Raw genomic sequence first — 11,145 nt, 5'->3', positions numbered from 1 at the left:
GTGTCTGTGTAATTTGTAAATATTGGTATGTGCCTTCATAGTATGTGTGTTAATATAAATGCATCTTCTTCTTAAAGTTTTTTCTCTAGCTTTCGTCTCCCTGACAGGAGATAATATGCATCCAGTTGATACACTCTTCAGAAAGTCACGGATGGTTCAATGCTATTTCTCAGCTAAGATCAAAACTGATAATCCCCCATAACAAAAGGCCGGCATTCCAGGAATGAGTACAGTGAAACCGATTTGAAAATCTTCGAAAATAATTATATCTTTTTATTTTAGTTGAGGGGATCAATCCTGCACACAGTGCATCAGGTGTGGTCTCGGCAATGCCTGTACAGATGCAGTAAAACATTCCTGCGATTAACCCTGATGCCTTTTGCCAAAAACAGCATCATTCCACTTACCTTCCAAATCACTTGCTGCATCTGCAGACTGACTTCATATGATTCATGTCGCAAGAACATGGAAACATGTATCACAGAGTTCGGCAATCTCTCTCCATTTAAATTGTTTACCATTGTTTAATCTTTCACGCCAAAATAGACAACTTACCTTATATTATTTCTGCTGAAGGTTTGCTCACTAACCTTCCCTGTCTGTATCACATTGCAGACTCACTACCTCCATTTGACGACACGTTGAATGACCATCTTGGTGTACGAGCTAATGGAGCTCCAAGCGGCTCGCTCCCCTTCCTCCAGATCTTTGATACAGATTATTGATCACTGATAACCCCACAGTGATCTCTGAGGCACTCCATCAGTTACAGCCTGAAAATAAATATTTACCTCTACTCTCTATTTCCTGTTAGCGACAGCTTCCCTTTTCCTGTGTAGTGGCTCAGGTGGGTTGAATGGCCATCTCCTGGACTGTGTAGTGTACTGAACGAGCTGAATTACTTCATTCTATACTCCTGTGTAATTCCTGACAAGGGCGGAATGGTCTCCTCCTGTGTCATTGTAATGACCCTGTCTGACTGAATGGAGTGGTCCCCAACTTGTTGGATTAAGGAAACAACACATGGGGTAGGGACAGCAGTATATCTCTGAAAGAGCCTGGAGGAGTGAATTGAGGGAGCAACACATGGGATGGGCAGAAGTTGCCCATTCCGCTGCACCATTCAGAATGTTCATGGCTGATCCGAGTGTGTCTGATCATCCATTTCCTGTCTGTTCCCAATAAACATAGACACTTCTGTCCAGTAAAGATGAGCCGAGCTCAGCCTTCAATATCTTCAATAACCGAGTCTTCACTGCTCCCTGAGGATGAGAACACCACAGGTAGCACAACACTAAAGTGAAAGGGACGTCCTTATTTCATTGTGGGACTGTTATTTTTAAACTGTGTTAACTGAACATCAAATCACCACATTTTTTCAGACATAAGAACAGAATAATATGGAATAATTAGGAACATAATTCATTCCGGACTCCAAACCTATCCCACATTCCCACTGTCCCTTTCCAATTAAATATGTATCATACCCAGCCTCTGCTGCTGTCTCAGGAAGAGAATGCCTGATAGCAGAAGACCGCAGGAGCATTAAGGAAATGAGCAGATTGAGGCCATTCAGCCTATCGAGTCGGAAATTCCGGACAATAATTTCTTATATGTACCTCGACCTCATTCTTCTGCCTTCTCCCTAGTATCCTTGATCCCCTTACAAATCAAAACACATCGATTTGTGTCTTAATGACACTAGTGTCTGTGCATCTGTGTATCTGTATGTAAGTGTTTGTGCGTGTGTCTGTGTGTATGTGTGTCTGTGCCTCTGTTTGTGTGTGTCTGTATGTGTGTGTCTGTATGTGTGTGTGTGCGTGTGTGTGTCCAAATGCTTGTAATCTGTGTGTTTGCGTGTCTACATCTGTCTGTCTGTGTTTCAGCCTGCGTTTCGATCTGTATTTATGTCGATTTGTATGTGACTGTATATGTATTTGTGTGTTTATAGGTGTATGTATATCTATATCCTTCTAAGTATTGTGTGTGTTTCGTCTGTGTATTTCTGTGTCTGCGTCTCTGTGCAGTGAGGTATCTGTGGGGTTTTTTTTGCGAGTGAAAGGACTGTTGTTGGAACTGCCAGTGGGTTTAAACTAAGAACTGTATTTCACTGAACATTGCTACTTAACATTGTCAGTAAGACGTGGATGTTTCAGATTCTCCACACGAGGCATCCTTGTCCTCTCCAGCTCTTTAAGAGTCCTTCCCACATGACGGGGTGAGGGGAGTGAGAGAACGGATATCTGGCAGTCCACTACCTGGATTGGCCCTTTCTATCCTATTCCAGGCTGTTTCTCCTGGAATGGGAGAAAGGGATGGAGGCAGAGTGTGAATGGGTGACCCTGCTGTTTATGCTGGTGTAGGTGGAGGGAGTTGTGAGGTGTCTGCAATGAGTCAGTCGACAGTTTTGAATTCATATAGTATGATTAGTTGCTGAATTCAATCGTGAGAATGGTAGTGCCTGAGCCTTATTTGGAGATAGAGCGTAAACCTTAATCGGGGTTAGGTGCTATAACAGATATACAGTGAGTGTGAGGGAGCAGAGAGTATATGGTAAGTCTTATCCTAACAGAGCGAGGAGGATATTGTTGCTTGTCAAGTATTGTGGGACATTCCTTCAGATCATCTCAGCGGCGAAGTGAGCCTCCCTGAATGTTTTGTCCAGGTCTATCACTAATAACGACACAGACCTGTCCCTCAGGTTCCGCAGTATCAGTTGAGGTAGAATTTACAGATAGCAAGGACAAGCAAATATTAGTGTATTATATATCGAAACCAAATGGTAGCAGAAAATCTGAGCATCATATGTCCTGGAAATTAGATAGGCAAGTATTGTGGATACCGCAGTCTTATTGAATGGTGTCAAGTTGTATCTAAACTGCGTTAAGTAAGCGACTGCTGAAGCTGTGAAAAATAAGTTATGTTAGTTTATATGAGGTGAGTTGAAGAGTATGTTGCGAAGCAAACTAGAGAGCAGGTTATTTCGGATTTGATGTTGCGTGGTCAGAAGGTCGAATTATTAACCTTGGTCCGAAGCAGCCTTTAAGGAATAATGACATTTATAAGTTGCATTTTACAAGGTGTCTGCATACAATATAGAATGCTTGAATAGTCCAGTCAAACATCATTGAAGATTGGAGGCTAGAGTTCAATATATCTACAGTGAATTTGGAAAGTACAATATAACATTCAGTGGGAGACAAGCAATGGTTGTTAGAGTCATAGAATCCGACATCACGGAGACAGGCCCTCCAGTCCAAACTGGTTCATTTCGACCGAAATGCCCACTCACGCTAAACGCATTTCCCTGCAATTGTCCCGTATCTTTCTAATCTTTTACTATCCATGTATTTGTTCAAATGCCCCACTTCTCATTCCATCTGCATAACAGCCACTGAGTTAAAAAGTTGTTCCTCAGATTCCCTTTTATTGTGTCCCCTCTGACCTTAAACTGATGCTCTCTAGTCTGTGATTGCCCAACCCTGGGAAAAAAGACTGTGAACTCACTGTATCCATGGCTGACTTGATCTTATAAACTACAATATGATCCTCCCTCAGCCTCATGCACACAAAAGTAAAAAGCCCTAGCTTGTCCAACCTCTTTCTAAAACTCAGACCATTGAGACCTTGGCAACATCCTTGTAAGTTTTTTTTCTGCACACTTTCCAGTTTAATAATATCCTTCCTATAGCAAAATTAACAAAACTGAACATAACGCTACCAATATGGCCTCACCAGCGTCCTGTATAACTGCATCATAACTCCCTAATTTCGATACTCAGTGATATAAACCAATTAAGGCCACTGTGCCAGAAGCTTTCTTCAATGTCTACCTCTGAATCAACTTCCAGAGAACCATGCACCTGAATTCCAAGGTCCCTCTGTTCCACTACACTCCTTAGGACTCAAAAATTCACCATGAAACTCCAACCTTGATTTGACTTTCTAAAATACAAGAACTTACACTGATCTCTATTAAAATCCATTTGCTAATTCTCAGCCCACTTCTCCAGCTGATCAAAGTACTGCTGTAATTTCTGAAATTTTTGATAACCTTCCTCACTCTCCATGATGCCGCTTGTTTTAGTGCCGTCTTCACACTTACAAATCATGCCTGTACATTCTCATGTAAATCATAGATATATGTAATATGTAGTGGTGCCAGCATTAACTCCTGAGGCATTCCACTATTCCAGTCCGACCAGCATGTTTCCAGTATTATTCTCTGCTTCCTACCATCAAGGCAATTTTGTACCTAATTTGCCAGTTCCCCCTCAATTCCATGCGACCTAACCTTCCAGAGCGGCGTACCATGTGGAACCTTATTGAAGGCCTTGCTGGAATCCATCCAGACTACGGATACCACCCAGACCTCCTCAACATTGCTGGTTACTTTATCAAAGAACTCCAACAAAATTGTGAGTCATGATCTTCCTTGCATAAACTCCTGTGCTGAATTTCATGAAGGGCTTTTGCCCAAAACATTGATTATCCTGCTCCTCGTATTGTTGCCTGACCTGCTCTGCTTTTCCAGCACCATTCTAATCTTAGTCCGAACCACACCCTGTCTTTCCAAATGCATGTATATCCAATCTCTCCGAATCTTCTAAAGTAACCTACCCACTAGATTTTAGGATTACTGGTCTTTAGTTCCCAGGTTTATCTTTGTAGCACTTCTTGACCACAGGCTCAGCATTCACTATGCTCCAGTCATCCGGGATCTCATTCGTTGGCCAGCGATGATAGAAAAGAGCCAAGTAGTGCTCCTGCATTTTCTTCTCTATCCTCTTATCCTCCTGTTGTGTTCCTAAATATAACTGGTCAGGACCAGGAGTTTTTAGAAATACTGTAAAGTCTGCAACATGCATCTATTTATTTCAGGTACAAACACCAAAGAGTGAGCAAGTGACTCAATGATGGTTAACATCACAAATTAGAAAATATGTTAATCATAGGAAGTGACTTCAGAAGAATTCCAGCTATTGTGAAAACCTGAGAATTCTCAGACATTAACGACCAAAAAAGAAAGGCCGTGAAACTGTAAAGGAAATCAAAAAGAGAACGTACATGTTAACAAACAGGAACACAAAGACTGCATCAATCTGCGATCTATATTTCAAAGGAACCAAAATAAAAGCAGGATCAAATGTGGAAATTTGTAATCGGGAGAGGAGAGGTCATTGTGCAGAACAGGGAAATGACCGAGAAATAACCAGTTACTATGCATCTGTCTTCATGGAGGAAGAGCCAGAAAATCCCCCAGTAATACCAAGTGATCATATCGGACTCCTGGAGCTAAAGACATAAAGTCAATTCATATCAGAAACAAGCTAGTACTTGAACATGGAGCTGGATTGAGCATTGCTAAGTCTGACGAAACAGATGTACGTCCTATCACGATGTCAGAAATAAACCACCAATAGAAGTATTAATTGCCCTGTCGATGACTGTCTTTTATTTTCCTGTACATTCTGCAGAGATCGGAAACTGTTGTGGATAAACGTGATCCAAGAACGACCGACGAATGGAAGGGATCCAAACAGCGACAAAGGGAAAAAGACATAGTGTGGCTAACTGCAGACCAGTTAACTTGACATTTGTAGGGAAACTGTTGGAATCTATTACACAGGGTGACATTTTTGCGATTTAGAAATTAACAGCAACAATGGAGAGAATCAGCATGCATTTCTGATAGAGAAATCATACTTGATAAACTTCGGAATTGTTCGAAGTTGTTCCTTACATCATAGATAATGGGGAATCAGTAGAAGTGGCATAGATTGGATTTTCCGAAGGGTTTCTATAAGAACTCAAAAAACGAGGTTGTAAATGTCAATGAATGTGAAGGGTATTTGGAGGAATATATGTAAGTGTAAAGTTAAAGTTTGGTTCGCCTTCATATAAGAGAGTCAGAACATTGATACAAAGACATGTTGAAGCAGTTTCACAGCGTGTTGGTGGGACTGTACCTGGAGTATTGTGTACAGTTTTGGTGACCGAATCTCAGAAAGGATATACTGACCACAGAGGAAGTGCAATGGACATTCTCCAGATTAATCCCTCAGATGGTGAGATTGCCTGATGACGAAACTCGGCCTGTGTTCGCTAGAGTTTCAAAGAATGACAGGTGGGTCACAGTGAAATTTAAAATATTCACAAAACATATGACAAGTTGAAAATTAACATGAACGCTTCCCTCGCTGTCTATTCCACATTCAAGGCAAATAATGGCAGGATCTGGGACAGGTCACTTAAGACTGCAATAAGGAGGAAATTCATCAGTTGGAGGAGACTAACTAACACAGGGGGATGGGAACCTACTAGCAGGCAAGATGAGGGAGAATGTCCTGACATTCTACAAGTGTCTCCAGGAGAACAGAATAACCAGGGAACAGGTAGGACTCATTAATGACTTGCCAACCTACATCCAAATCAACTTTAGTGGTAGGAGACAGAGGAGAGTGGTAGAAGGCTGTTTGTGTGATTGGAGGCTAGTGTCCAATGGTTTACCACAGGGATCAGTGCTGTGTCTCTTATTATTTCTGATTCAGAGGTGTTGGTGTTGGACTGGGGTGGACAAAGCTAAAAATTGCATAACACCAGGTTATAGTCCAAAAGGTTTATTCGGTGGCACGAGCTTTCGAAGTGCTTCATCAAAGCGCACAACCACCTGATGAAGAAGCAGCGCTTCGAAAGCCCGTGCCTCCAAATAAACCTGTTGGACTATAAGCTGAAGTTTTCTGATTTTAAACCTTATCATAAAGGATGCAGCTGTGAATATGGACGAGCGGTGGGGAGTGTCATAAGTAAGTTTGTTATTGATATGAAGATTGGCCGGGTAGATGACAGTGTGGAGGAAGGCCTTATGTTACAGGAAGATACAGATGGAATGGTCAGATGGTCACATCAATACAGAGAAAATGGTCAGATGGGTGGATCAATGGCAGATGGAATATAACTCTGAAAAATATGAAGTGATGCACTTTGCAAGAAGGAACCAGACAGGGGAGGACTAAATAAATGACAGCACACTAGGACGGTCAGAGGGTGCTTCTCCACACATCCGTGAATGCGACTGGACAGGTTATTGCACAACTTGGGAACGCATAGGGGAGCGTAAACACAGCCTTTATTCATCGAAGCATAGATTATAAGAGCTATGCAGAAATTTGGTAAGGCCAAGATGGAATACTGTGTGTAGTTATGGGGGCCACATTACAGGAAGGATATGATTGTACTGGAGGGAGTGCAGAGGAGATTCACCAGGATGTTCCCTGGGGTGGAGTCTATCAGCTATGGAGAGAGGCTGGATAAGCTCGGGTTGTTTACTTTGGAGCAGAAAAGGCTGGGGGGGGGGGATGTGAATCAGAAGGATAAGATTCAGGGTGGATAGACAGCAGCTGTTCCTTTTCGTCAAAGGGCCACATTTTTAAAGTGAAGAGTTTGAGGTTTAGTGAGGATTTGAGGACTGTTTTTCACCCAGAGTTTGTGGGGTCTGGAATGCACTGCTTGAGAGGGGAGCTGTCATGATAACCTCAAAATCTTTAGAAAATACATAGTTTTGCAGTTGAAATGCCATAAGATTCACAGCTACAAGCTTGTGTCGGAAAGTGGGCCGAATGTAGGTCGTGCTGTATTTCTGATGGAACAGAGACTGTGCTTCTGTTATTGTATGGATGTGGGAGGTCAATCATTGAGTAGCTTAAGATAAGAATTGATGGGTTTCTGAAGAATATCTGACCAAAGGATGTAAGAGGGAACTTGTAATATCTTCTAAAAATATAACAATGGCAAAATTAACAGAAAAGGTTGCAGCTTTCTTATAGTCTGATACCAGAGAATTGAGGACAGGGAAATAGCAGATCAATGGAGCAAATACTTCAGTTAGGCCTTCACAGAAGATAAAAAAACAAAAAAAAATCTTCTTAGAAATACTAGAGAACTTTAGGCTGGTGAGAAAAAGGGAATAGCAACTAAATTAGCAACTAAACAGTTTTAGAGAAAAATATTGGAGTGAAATTAATGGGCATAGACAAAGTCAACAGAGATTTATGAAATGGGAATCATATTTGAGAAAGTGGCTTTAAACAAAATTATGAGAAGGTATCAATGCAATACGATTGGAATCTCAGAAAGACTTTTGATAAAGCCCCAAGCCTATTGTGCAAATTCGAATCCTGTGGGACTGGGGCTAATATATGGTCATGGTTTTAGAATGGGAGAGCTGGCAGGAAAGAATGAGTAAGAATAGAACCATGTCTTTCTTTGAATGGAAAACTTCGAGGAGATAACAAGGATATATCGAGATTTGACATCAAATATTCCCAATACACATCATATCTTTGGTTGAGTGGCTCATATGCTATATTCCCCAGTCTGCTGACAGTAATAAACGATGTCAGCTTGTGAGTGGATGAGGAGGATGTAAAAAAGATTCCAAGGTGATGCAGATATGTGGAGAGACTGGGCAAATACGTGGTAGATGGAGAGCAATCGGAGAGATGAGATGTTGTACACTTTGATGGGAACAATAGAATGGCATCCTATCATTTGCAAAGGGAGTGGTTGAAAAATGTTGCACTATAAGTGAACTTAAGCTGCATTTTCATTTTATTTCTGCGCGGCCCTCCGAGTCCATGTAAGGCAGTGAGTTCTGAAGCCAGAAGTCAATACTAGGAATAGCATTGGCACGCTGACCAGTGTATATATAACCAACAAGTGGGGAGCTGTAACATTGAAAACGATCTGTATTTCCCTGTACACCAATCAGTGAAAGTAATATTGTAGGAGCAGAAAGCAGGAAGGCAGAGAAATGGTGTATTCACCTTCATTTCAGGGAGATTTGAATACAGGAGTAAGGATGATTTACTGCAGCTGTATAGAGCGTTAGTAGGGTCCCATCTCGAATATTGTGCAATATTGTTCGCAGTTTTGGTCTCCTTGCCTAGTAAAGGACATTGAGGGAGAGCAGTGGAGGATGACCAAACTGATCTCTGGGATGACAGGCTTGTTGTGGGACCAGCGATTTGAGGTGACTGGGCCTGTATTTTATGGGGTTTAGTAAAATGAGTGGAGATATCATTAGACAATAGACAACAGACAATAGGTGCAGGAGTAGGCCATTCTGCCTTTCAAGCCTGCACCACCATTCATTATGATCATGGCTGATCATCCTTAATCAGTATCCTATTCCTGCCTTATCTCCATAACCCTTGATTCCACTATCCTTGAAAGCTCTATCCAACTCTTTCTTAAATGAATCCAGAGACTGGGCCTCCCTCTGGGGTAGAGCATTCCACACAGCCACCACTCTCTGGGTGAAGAGGTTTCTCCTCATCTTTGGTCCTAAATGGTCTACCTGGTATTTTTAAGCTGTGTCCTCTGGTTTGGCACTCACCCATCAGCGGAAACATGTTTCCTGCCTCCAGAGTGTCCAATCCTTTAATAATCTTATATGTCTCAATCAGATCCCCTATCAGTCTTCTAAACCCAAGGGTATACAAGCCCAGTCGCTCTAGTCTTTCCGCACAAGGTAGTCCGGCCATTCCAGGAATTGACCTCGAGAACCTACTCTGCACTCTCTCAATAGCCAGAATGTCTTTGCTCAAATTTGTAGACCAGAATGCACACAATACTCCAGGTGTGGTCTCACCAGGATCCTGTAGAGCTGCAGAAGAACCTCTTTGCTTCTATACCCAATCCCTCTTGTTATGTAGGCCACCATGCTATTAGCTTTCTTCACTATCTGTTGTACCTGCATGCTTACCTTCATTGACTGCTGTACAAGAACACCCAGATCTCTCTGTACTGCCCCTTTACCTCAATTGATTCCATTTAGGTAGTAATCTGCCTTCCTGTTCTTGCCACCAAAGTGGATGACCATACATTTTCCGACATTAAACGGCAACTGCCATGCATCTGACCACTCACCTAACCTGTCCAGGTCACCCTGTAATCTCCCAACATCCTCCTCACATATCACCCTGCCACCCAGCTTAGTATCATCATCAAATTTGCTAATGTTATTACTCATACCATCTTCTATATCATTAATATATATTGTAAAAAGCTGCGGTCCCAGCACTGATCCCTGCGGTGCCCCACTGGTCACTGCCTGCCATTCCGAAATGAAGCCGTTTAGCACGACACTTTGTTTCCTCTCAGCCAACCAGCTTTCAATCCAAGTTATTACTTTACCCCCAATACCATGCGCACTAATTTTGCTGACTAATCTCCTATGTGGGACATTTTCAAAAGCTTTCTGAAAGTCCAGGTACACTACATCTACTGGATCTCCCTCGTCCATCTTCAGAGTTACATCCTCAAATAATTCCAGAAAATTAGATTTCCCCTTCATAAATCCATGCTGTCTCTGACCTATCCTGTTACTACTCTCCAGATGTGTCGTAATTTCGTCCTTTATAATTGACTCCAGCATCTTTCCCACCACTGAGGTCAGACTAACTGGTCTTTAATTTCCTGTTTTCTCTCCCCCACCTTTCTTAAAAAGTGGTACAACATTAGCCACCCTCCAATCCGCAGGAACTGATCCCGAATCTGCGGAATTCTGGAAAATAATTACCAACACATCCACGATTTCTCGAGCCGCCTCCTTCAGTACCCTGGTATGTAGACCATCAGGCCCTGGGGACTGATCAACCTTCAGACCTAACAGTCTCTCCAGCACCAATTCCTGGCAAATATAAATTCCCTTAAGTTCAGGTCCTTCAGCCACTGTTACCTCAGGGGGATTGCTTGTGTCTTCCCCAGTGAACAGAGATCTGAAGTACAAATTTAATTCTTCTGCCATTTCTTTGTTCCCTGTAATATGTTCCCCTGTTTCTATCTTCAAGGGCCCAATTTTATTCTTAACCATTTTTTTTGCCTTTCACTTATGTAAAAAAGCTTCTTCTACCCTCCTTTATATTTTTGGCCAGGTTACAATCGTACCTCTTTTTTTCTCTGTGTATTTCCTTCTTAGTAATCCTCTGTTGTTCTTTAACAGCTTCCCACTCCTCCGTTTTCCCACTTATCTTTGCTATGTTATACTTTTTTCTCTTTTAACTTTATATGTTTCTTAACTTCCCTCGTCAGCCACAGCCACCCATGCCTCCTCGTAGGAGCTTTCTTCCTTTTTGTAATGAA

Source organism: Chiloscyllium punctatum, chromosome 12, assembly GCF_047496795.1.
Source record: "Chiloscyllium punctatum isolate Juve2018m chromosome 12, sChiPun1.3, whole genome shotgun sequence".
Taxonomy (NCBI): domain Eukaryota; kingdom Metazoa; phylum Chordata; class Chondrichthyes; order Orectolobiformes; family Hemiscylliidae; genus Chiloscyllium; species Chiloscyllium punctatum.
The sequence above is the reverse complement of the archived record's forward strand: the minus strand, read 5'-3'. Positions refer to the sequence as shown.